Consider the following 11,606-nt stretch of genomic DNA (forward strand, 5'->3'; position numbering starts at 1 on the left):
CATTTATAGCTGTTCAAACCCCATAAACAGAGCCCTGAAGAGACGTCAGGCAGCTGGCCTTAGATAATGATAAATGTCACCAGATAAGAAAGCAACTCCTCAACAGGAGATTATCCCTACATGTTAGGTACCCTGAGCCAAGAAAGATGCCTGTGACAAAAAGCCACTGTCAAAGAATTCATTAATAGCCATTGCAGCCAAATAAAACATACTATAGAATACAGGCCTAATAAGCAAATTTTAGAAGGACAAATGTGTTGGGACATCCCTGGTGGTCAGGGGTTGGGACTTAGCCTTCCAGTGCAGGGAGAGAGGCGGGCAGGTTCCATCCCCGGCTGGGGAGCTAGGATCCCATATGCCTCACAGCCAAAAAGACCAGAAGCGATATTGTGATAATTTCAATTAAGACTTTAAAAATGGTCCGCATCACCTGCTGAATAGCACATGGAACTCTGCTCAATGTTAGGTGCCCCCCTGGATGGGAGAGGGGTTTGAGGGAGAATGGATACATTATATATGCTTGGCTGAGTCACTTTTTGTTCATGGAAGCTATCACAACTTTGTTAACTGGCCACACCCCAATATGAAATTAAAAGTTTGAAAAAAATAAAATTAAAATGATCTACATCCAAAAAAAATCTTTAGACATAATCTAAACCTGGCATTCAAGGCTCTGTACTAATGTAAGCTATACAAATAGAGCATCTTTTTTTTTAAATCTCTGTATCAATAAATGAGAATAATGCTAAAAAAAAATCTTTACAAAATAAAATTAAAGAACAAATGCAATGGTCTTATAGCAAATATGAATCAGCCAATATGAATCTAATTCCAGTGTGAATCCTGGCAATCTAGACATTTATGCCTTATTCTGTAGTTCAAAACTTTAAAAAGTCACTTCAAGGAAAGCAGAAAGTTAACTAATTAAAGCTATTCAGACACACAACATATATATTCAAGAGGTGCTGTCAGCTTTATTCCATGAAAAGTAGGCAAATGATGTCTACAAACTTCATGAAAGAAAAGTGATATTTTCCTTCACAAACCTGATTTTTTTTTTTTTTCATTATCTTGGATTTTCTTCTGGGAACAAAGTTATGACACAGAACACGAAACGCACTTTTTCCAGTCGAACAAATGTTCCGCGAATTCTTTAGAAGTAGTTATATGCCTGAAAAAGAATTAACTGTGTAGTGCAATGACAATTAACTCCCTGTTTTTTACAGTGAACTAGATATGTGGATGGCAATAAAAACGGCTTTCAGAGTAAGACTGAGCTCTATGGTGGCCTACTCCCTCAGGCTGTTTCAAAGATCATTTTCACACCTTTTTGTGATTGTAACGCACATTTCCTATCAGTTTTTCCTCCACTTTTTAAAGAAAACATTTCAGGAAACGGGTTGCGAGGCTCTGACCTTTGGCGTGATCACAGCTGTCTCTCTGTCATCAGGCCAGGTGCACTAGGCTTATTCCGCATCAGGATGGAAGGGCCGAGGATTCTAGAATGAAACATTTAGCAGAAATAAACCTAGCCACCACTGCTTCAGGATGAGAATTCAGAAAATTCTATCAGACTCATGGGCAAAAGGGGTTTCCCTCTTTGGCTCTACTCCGAATTCCAGAAAGGGAACCACACACGCTAGTTCTTGTTCTAACAAGTTTGGAAATGTAAGTCTTAGAGGCTGATTAGCATGCAAGATCCATATGTGTCAACAGCAAGGCAACAGTTGACATTTCACATGAAGATGCAATGGAGCAGGACCTATGGTCCCCTCCACTTCCTCTGCCTGCCTTTTGTCTGTGAGAAACCTTAGCCAAAGAATAAGTTTAATCAGAGACGTGAGACAATGCAGAAACAAAGGAAAAGAGTCCAACAAGATTAATAATAGTAGTCATTAAGCATCAAAGACCTTTAGTTCCTTCTCAAGAACCATAGATAATATTCTGAGCCATACCCTGTAAGCTGTCTTATAGATACTGAAACCTCAGATGGGAGAACTTAACTGCGTGGTGACCACACTGTAGGCATAATACAGCATCACAGTTCTGAGAACTGGCCTCAAAGAAATGGGGGGGAAAAATATGACCCTGGAATTGAAGATTAACTGTATTTAAAACAATCAAGATGGCACTGATCAGACCACTGATGACCAATTTCAAGAGGACTGTCAGAGCCGCCTATACTGTTGCTACATGGAGTCCCCTTCCTCCGTCTGTAAAAGCTCTGGCCCACTGATCATCAGAGGTGGGATCGGATTTTGGATAGAAGTCCACCCTCCTCCTCCTATCCCACCCACCACTTGCCGGCATCCAGACTAAAGCCAACTTTTCTTTCCCCAGCCTTGCCTCTTTATTGGCTCTTGCGCAGTGAGCAGCAGGACCTTGATTTCAGTTACAAAGGAGACTCCCCAAAATCTCTCTAGAAGAAAAAAAGAAAAAAAAATCCAGCATAGTATGGCTGCAAAAGAAAGCTTGGTCATTGCTAGTATAATGGCTGAAGGTGAAATCTATGACCCAGTTGGGAGTAAAGGGAGGGTGGGATGCAAATCTGGTTGGGGAAGGAGCAGATGCCAGTGATAATGAGAAGAATGGAAAGTTTAATTAAACAAATGTGTACTGAGTATACATAATGGATGAAGAGTACTAGGTGCAGGCAGATTTTTTAAATAATGGATAAAAATAATAAAAAATGCAAAGATATAATCTCTGCTTTCCTTCCTCCAACAAGCTCACAATGTAGGTGTGACTGAATATGAATAAGATAACAGCACTCTTACACAGCATATCCCAACAGCACTCACCATGAGCCAGCAACGGCTTTAAGAGCTTGCATATATTGTCTCAATTAATTCTCTAAACCACTTGTAGGAGGCAGATACTACTCTACATACTTATTCTTAGTGTTTGTTAAACACTTCTAGGTAGACACTATTATTTTCTCCATTGTTACCAGCTGAACTGTCTTCCCCCCAAAATTTACAGTGGAAATCCCAACCCCCCAGTCTCTCAGAATAAGACAATATTTAGAGATAGGATCTTTACAGAGGTAATTAAGATGAAGGGATCCACGTGACTCTGCAGAGATATGTCTGGTCAGAGGAAGGAACATGTCCGTTGTTATTGATAAACAAGAAGGAGACTCGTATAGCTCTTCTCTTCTGTTGGACCAGCAAGTGCATGAGGGTTGGCTTTTATATGGGCATAATTTTACCTAAGGAAAACTCCTGGTCCTTAAACATATGTAAAATATATTTAAGCATATCCCTCCAGAGTCACATGGCTCCCTTCACTCTTTATCCAGAGCTTCCCCAGTGACCATTTAATTTAGCATATCCTCTGTCCATTCATTTGCTGTCTTCTTCTCCATAGTTCTTATCATTTCTGCCACTCTATCATTATACATGATGTTTGAAGTTTTTGTTGTCGTTGTTGTTCAGTTGCCTACTCATGTCCGACTCTTTGTGACCCCATGGGCTGCAGCACACCAGACCTCAATGTCCCTCAACATATCCCAAAATTTGCCCAAGTTCATTTCCACTGCATTGGTGATGCCATCCAACCATCTCAATCTCTTCTCCTTCTGCCCTCAGTCTTTCCCAGCATCAGGGACTTTTCCAATAAGTTGGCTGTTTGTATCAGATGACCATAGTACTGGAGATTCAGCTTCAGCATCAGTCCCTCCAACGAGTATTCAGGGTTGATTTCCCTTAAGATTAACTGCTTTGATCTCTTTGCTGCCCAAGGGACTCTCAGGAGTCTTCTCCAGCACCACAGTTCAAAGGCATCAATTCTTTGGTGCTCTGCCTTCTTTATGGTCCAGCTCTCACATCCACATGACCACTAGGAAGACCACAGCCTTGACTATACAGACTTTTGTCAGTAGAGTAATGTCTCTGCTTTTCAACACACTGTCTAGGTTTGTCATGGTTCTTCTGCCAAGAAGCAGTCATCTTCTGATTTCCTGACTGCAGTCACCATCTGCAGTGATTCTGGAGCCCAAGAAGAGGAAATCTGTCACTACTAATGGGGCCAGACGCCATGATCTTAGTTTTTTAATATTTAGCCTCAAGCCGGCTCTTTCACTCCCTTCTTTCACCTTCATCAAGAGGCTCTTTAGTTCTTCTTCTCTTTCTGCCATTAGAGTGGTATCATCCGCATATCTGAGGTTGTTGATGTTTCTCCCACCTATCTTGATTCCAGCTTGCATGTCTCATAATGTGCTCAGCGTACAGGTTAAACAAACATGGTGACAACAGGCAGCCCTGTCACACTCCTTTCTCAGTCTTGAACCAATCAGTTGTTCATACAGGGTTCTAACTGTTGCTTGTGGACCCGCATACAGGTTTCTCAGGAGATGGGTAAGATGGTCTGGTATCCCCATCTCTCTAAGAGCTTTCCACAATTTGTCATGACCCACACAGTCAAAGGCTTTAGAGTAGTTGATGAAACAGAGATAGATGTTTTTCTGAAATTCCATTGCTTTCTCTATAATCCAGCAAATATTGGCAATTTGATCTCTGGTTCCTCCTCCTTTTCTAAACCCAACTTGGACATCTGGAAGTTCCTGGTTCGCATTAATGCTGAAGCCTAGCATGCAAGATTTTAAGCATGACCTTACTAGCATGGAAGCTGAGTGCAATTGATTTGAAGTTTATCCATATCTAATATTTATTTGCAGTTCATATCTCCTACTACAGTAAGTCCCCTACATGCAAACCTTCAAGTTGCAAACTTTGAAAGATGCAAATGTGTGTTTCATCAGTGCCAAGTGCGAATGAAGCTGCAGGTTGCCCTCCAACTCCTATTGCTGACGATCCTTCAGCTCTCCCATCTCCCACCTCCTCTACCCACTCCAGTCAGTAACCCTTCCTGCCTGTTCATTTGAAGACAGCCCCTGTGGGCCAGCTGTTGTCCCGTACTGCTGTACTTTTCAAAGGACTATACTGTAAGATTAAAAATGCTTTCTCTAGTTTTTGTGTTTGTTTTTTATGTATTATCTGTGTGAAAAGTATTATAATTACAGTTCAGTACTATGCAGCTGATTGTGGCAGTTAGTTATCAAGGCTAACTCTGATGGACTTACGAACAAACTGGACTTATGAATGTACTCTAAGGACAGAACTCATCCACATGTGGGGGACTTCTTGTACTATATGAGCACCAGAGGGTGCTTTATGCATCACTTTATCCAGGCACTTAAAGCATGTGTGTGTGTGTGTGTGTGAGAGAGAGAGAGAGAGTCATTCAGTCCCTTAAAGCATAGTAAGGACTAAACAAAGGACTTGGAAAGAGCACAGGAGGGAGGAAAGAAAGGAAAAGGCAAAGAAGGAAAAAAGATGGAAGGGAAGGAGCAAGAGACAGGAGTGAAATGTATCCAATGGATATGATTTAGGGAGCTTCCTTGGTGGCTCAGTGGTAGAGAATCTGCCTGCCACACAGGAGCTGCAGGAGATGCAGGATCAGTCCCTGGATGGGGAAGATCCCCTGGAGGAGGGCATGGCAGCCCACTCCAGTGTTCTTGCCTGGGAAATCCCATGGACACAGAAGCCTGGCAGGTTACAGTCCATGGGGTCATGAAAGAGTCGGACATGACTGAAGGGAGCTAAGCACGCATGCATGGACGTGACTTAAGGCATTTAAGGCATTATTATTTAGACAGTGTTTGATAGAAAATGTAGGAATAAATGTATGTTTATCCAATACAAATTATACTACCGATGAACACAATATTGATTGTTCATTTATCTTATTCAAACCACTAACAATTAAAGTGAAGAGGAAATAGACTCAGGAAGCAGGAAGAATTTAATTTACTTGCAGATTCTGCCGCTTTCTCACTGGGTCACTTTCAGCAAATTAATTCTCAGAGTCTCAGTTCCTTCCCCCCTAAATAAAGAAATGGTATCAACCTCTTCATGTTCTGACAAACATTAAAATGTGGTAACATGTGAAAAAAACTTAACCCACTGTCTGCCATCAAACAAGTTCTTGGTGAAGGTGTGTGCCATTAATCCCCTGGGTTTCATGATGTTTATCTAGGAAAAAATGTTAACTTCAAAGATAATGTCAAAATCCTAACAATGTGGCATAAAAATTAACACAGAGAATGGGAGAAAATATTTGCAAATCATTTAATTGAGAAGGGACTTATATTCAGAATACTTTCTGTCCTTTATTGTGTCCATCTTTGCATGAAATGTTCCCTTGGTATCTCTAATTTTCTTGAAGAGATCTCTAGTCTTTCCCATTCTATTGTTTTCCTCTATTTCTTTGCATTGTTCACGTAAGAAGGCTTCCTTACTTCTCCTTGCTATTTGGGAAAGATTGAGGGCAAGAGGAGAAGAGAGCGACAGAGGATAAGGTGGTTGGACGGCATCACCAATTCAATGGGCAAGAATCTGAGAAAACTCCGGGAGATCGTGAAGGACGGAAGCCGAACATGCTGCAGTCCAGAGAGTCACAGAGAGTATGACATGACTGAGCAACTGGACAACACCCACAATCCAGAATACATAAAGAACTCTTATAACTCAAAGAAAAAGACGACCCAATTTTACCAATTGACAAAGGGGCTTCTGTGGCAGTCCAGTGGTTAGGAATCTACTTTGCAAGGCAGGAGGTGCCGATTCGAGCCCTGCCCCGGGAAGATCCCACAAACTTCAGGGCAACTCAGCCTGCGCACCACATCTACTGGGGCCCACTCAGCCTAGAGCCTGTGCTCACAACAAGAGACGCCCCCACAATGAGAAGTCTGTGCCCCACAACTAGAAAGTAACCAGCCCGAAGCAATGAAGACCCAGCACGGCCAAAACTAAATAAACATTTTTTTTTTTAATGGGCACAGGATTTGAATAGACATTTCTCCTAAGAAGGCAAACAAATGGCCAACAAGCACATGAAAAGCTGTTCAACGAAACTGTGATTAGGGGGCAAAAATCAAAACCACAAGGAGAGAGCGGTTCGCACCCACTAGACTGGCTAGAATCAAAGCAGAGAGTAACAAGCCTTGGCAAGGACGTGGCTAACCAGAACCTCGTACGTGGCTGGTGTTATAAACTGGAACAGTCACATTAGAAAACAGTGTAGGAATCCCTCAAAATCTCATATATACAGTTACCACATTAGCCAGAAATTCTAATACTAGGTATATGCACAAGAAAAGTGAAAACATATATTCATACAAAAATTTGTAAACAAATGTTCATGATAGCATTACTCATAATAGTCAAAATGTGAAATCATAAAGGGGATGTATCACATAGGTATATTTCTCAGCAATAAAAAAGAATGAAGTCCTGTTACATGCAACAATGTGAATGAACCTTGAAAATATTAAGTGAAAGAAACTGGTCACAAAAAGCCACGTATTGTGATTCATTTATATGAAACACCCAGAATAGGCAAATCCATAGAAACAGGCCATTGTTGCCAAGGTTTGAGGGGAAAGGCAGACTGTGGAGTGACTGCTAATGAGTAGGGGTGGGGCTTTTGAATGTGATGAAAATATTCTGATGTTAGATAATGATGATGATATATAAATTCTGAATGTGCTAAAAAGCACTGAACTGTATGCACACTTTAAAAGAATGAATTTTATGGTATGTACATTATGGTTCAATGAAGGTGTTATTTTAAAAAAAAACAGAGGAAGATCTATAATTCCTAAGATGGGAATTTATGATTTTCCCCCCAGGAATATAATATGAGCAACAGGTCACGCCAAACAGGAAATTAAAATCTACCCTACATTAGACCAGCAAGAATTCCATTCAAACATGAAGCAAATGACCCTTAGTAAATGATGTTTGCTTCAAGACACTGTCACCTCACTCTATTCCTCATCACCATATGACTTGTGTGGTTGGGGAAATACTGCTCAGATTTTGTGCCCATATCCAAAAACTGGGGTAAAGTAGAGTTTGCCACTATTAAAATGGCTTTTTAAAAATTAATTTATTTTTTATTGAAGGATAATTGCTTTACAGAATTTTGCTGTTTCCTGTCAAACCTCAGCATGAATCAGCCATAGGTATACATATATCCCCTCCCCTTTGAACCTCCCTCCCGTCTCCCTCCCCATCCCACCCCTCTAGGTTAATCCAGAACCCCTGTTTGAGTTTCCTGAGCCAGACGGCAAATTCCTGTTGGCTATCTATTTTACATACAGAGGGCTAACAAACAGATAAAACGGCTTTTTTATCTACTAGGTCCAAGAGTTAATACAGTTTTATTTTGCTTTTTTATTTATTTTTTTATTTTTTTTTTAATTTTGCTTTTTTAATAGTGGTGATTTCCCCATGCCTGCCATTTAAAGAACTTTCATCTCCACGACAAATCACCTGTAAGTGCTCTACTGCTGAAATCAAACAAGGTAGGTGGACACCCTCAAGGCATGAAAAACCAATGCTGTCTTCTTTCTAAAAGAATGACAGTCTGCAAGACAACGAAGATCTTCCTCATTGTATGCTCCAAGGATGAATGTTTTTTATTAAAATAGGATCCTCTTCTGAGACAAGGAACACCATTTATATGGGTTTCTTATTCTACACAGCATCTCCAAGACTGGGGTCCTATGTGCGCTCCACAGTCAAGTCAGAAGCCCATGTAACCCCGCCTGTTTAATAGTGACGCAGGACACTACAGTCAGCACAGGCCTCCAGGTGCCACAGCCTGTCCCAAGGACCCCCATCGCCCACCCAAAGGATGTGTTTCCTGTGGTATCCAAGCGCCAAATGCACATCTAGCTGGACCCCCCTCCACTGCGAACTGAGATAACTTTGGACATGTTGGTGTTGCTTTTGGTTCAAAATATATGCCTCTGTCTCTAGGAGACTCTGTTTGATGGTCCAGTGGGATGAGGGTGGCAGTTTGGGGGTGACAGTGAAGAACCAAATGCAGAGAATGGTTCCCAGAATTCCCTGAGTTTATTTGTCTGTTTTGACCACTGTGAACTCTCAGGCAGCAGTTGGGAATTCTTATTCTACAAAATCTCTCTGACTCATCTTCTGGTCTGTTATCTGACAAACAGGCAAATACTCAAAGACTTTAACCTCTCATAGTCACCATGTTTAAGCCTCCTCACGGCTTCTGTGGGCCAGAGGTACATGCCCACAGCTTGTGAAAAGACCATGTCCACAGAGCAAGTCCTTAACATTGAATCTGTCACTATGTAATAAATGTTTTTTGAAAGTTGAAGCTGCCAAGAGGACACAAAAGCAAACCCACAAATATCAGTAAGTGACAGTTAAAATAATGACAGCTTAACAACTTGGTACCTTTGTAGTTATCCCTCTTCAATAAAGCATAAACCTTTTCTACTAGAATATTACATTTTTACTTCTTCTGATACTATTTGTGCCCTTATTTTTGGTTCCAGGCCATATTTTTTAAATGACTCTGGGCAAGACAGCTTAGTCAATGGGAGGAAAAGAATATTTTCTATAAAAATATTTTCTTTATAGGAGCCTGGTGTGCTGCGATTCATTGGGTCGCAAAGAGTCGGACACGACTAAGCAACTGAACTGAACTGAACTGAACTTTATCTAAAATAAAATATTTTATTTATAAAATCACTTTTGATGGTAGAGCACTTTTTTGGAGCATTAGAAAATAGTTCAATTAAGTGAGAGCTGTGAGCACTTTGAAAAGTATTACCTTTTCAATGTGTGCATCTTTAAAATGGCAATTCTTCTATCAAAACTTGTTGAAAAATAAAATGTGAGGTTTTTAAAACAAACACTAATAATGATCAACGTGGAGAGAGAGCAATGATTCTGATATGAAACAAAATTCTTACCTCCTGTTACAGAATCTATAACACACAAGCTGAATAAAGTCAGCCCAGGATCCAAGGCCAACAAGTTCCGTTTTCTCAACTGTTCTATACTCAGCACCCACAAGATATATTATTTATACAGAGTATATAAACACTGTATTTACATATATACAAATATTTGTATACACACAAATATATACACTATATGTATATAGCAGATACACTTCATAGTAGTCAATAAATCTGTCTTTCTCTCACACACATACACACACAGACACAACCACACACACACCACTGCTGTCTCAGGAGTGAAGACAACAGTCAGATTAAACTAACAAGACTTCAGGAAAAAAGGATTCAAAGATGGAAGTCTTTACTTTCTGAATATTAGAATCCCATGTGTGTTTCTCACATCAGAAAGAAGTTCTGGATTTAAGTTTTCTTGTGTCTTTGAAGCTTAATCAAAGCAATGAGGTTTCACACCATCGCTCACTCCTCCCCCAACCCCAGCAGCTTAGCTGTTGTAGTTGTGTTGACATGACAAATCACTTTGCCCCCAAAGTCACAGCTCCATGCCCTTTAAGACAGCGAGCCTGGGATATACTTTCAGCTTTATCAGTAGAAAGTGAAACACGTTCCAAGGCAGCCATGCCCTTATACAGAAAGAAAGCTTACCTTTCAACTAACTTGAAAGCAGCCAGCAGGACGATCATCCGCCAGGGAGGTCACCGGCCACATTCCCCGAGCAGCTGACCCTGTCAGTCTTTGGAAAATACTGTTTACTCTGTAACTAAAGTTGGATCCTGGGCACAAGTCACCAAAATGAAATTTTAAGAGTTAGGCGTAAACCTCATCCCCACTAAGACCTCTTCATGAAAACAGAAATTGTGAAGGTTCCCTTAGATGATTTCTTTTTTTTTATTTAAATTACGTATTTATTTTACTTTACAACATTGTATTGGTTTTGCCATACATTGACTTGAATCCTCCATGGGTGTACATGTGTTCCCAATCCTGAACCCCCCTCCCAACTCCCTCCCCATCTCATCCCTCTGGGTCATCCCAGTGCACCAGCCCCGAGCATCCTGTATCATGCTTCGAACCTGGACTGGTGATTCGTTTCACATATGATAATTTACATGTTTCAATGCCTAGATGATTTCTTGATAAGAATTCTCAGCAACTGTAGAGATCTGGAGTCCAGCATCGAAAAGTTTTACAATATAGCCAATTATCTGATTTTTAGTGTACTGATAAAAATTCTTTAAGCTTCCTTATGGACATAAGTGACAGATGAGGAAAAGGTTACTGAAAATGGAGTTCCTCTTCTGTTTGCTTCAACTGGATTTTTTAAAGTAAGGTTGAAAGTCCTCCTGAAATGAAATGCGAATTGATCCAGAGAAGGTAGGTCAGAATTATACAAGCGGTGGCTTGTGGTAGGCTGAACAAACCCCACAAGTGGGTGGGGCACTTGCCCTGAGATCCAGCCTCCAGGAAACACCCAAAGAGCAGACTGTTGTTTCACAAACTAGCTTTAACATGGAGGACAAGGAGAAAGAGGCAGACACTCCAGACTGGCAGGTGGCATGTTTAATCAGTGAGGGACCTTACATCCAAGGCTTGTCTTTGGTGACCACAAGGTGAGTAGCTCTCCACACCTGTCCACCCACCAGACTCTTAAAAGTTTACATAGAGGTCAAGCTGGGTTCAATCACGTGCTCCATTCAGATGGTCTCAACAACCCAAAGCTCACTCTGGGCTGTGTCCTTCAAATCCTCTCCCCGGTGGGAGTTGTGGTCAGAATGTACATTTCAAGGAGAGGGCAGGAGGG

At 40.9% G+C, this 11,606-nt stretch overlaps 1 protein-coding gene across 1 annotated transcript in view; it reads right to left on the bottom strand.

The window, feature by feature from the left end:
* Window positions 1-10,472, bottom strand: part of LOC122429488 (muscular LMNA interacting protein) — a 293,970-nt gene extending 283,498 nt beyond the window's left edge. Inside the window, exon 1 of the mRNA XM_043449811.1 lies at window positions 10,451-10,472. The gene's annotated coding sequence lies outside the window, so the exon portion shown is untranslated. The remainder of the gene's footprint in view (window positions 1-10,450) is intronic.
* Between the last annotated feature and the right edge of the window lie 1,134 nt (window positions 10,473-11,606).

The sequence above is a fragment of the Cervus canadensis genome, chromosome 28, assembly GCF_019320065.1.
Source record: "Cervus canadensis isolate Bull #8, Minnesota chromosome 28, ASM1932006v1, whole genome shotgun sequence".
NCBI classification, from domain to species: Eukaryota; Metazoa; Chordata; class Mammalia; order Artiodactyla; family Cervidae; genus Cervus; species Cervus canadensis.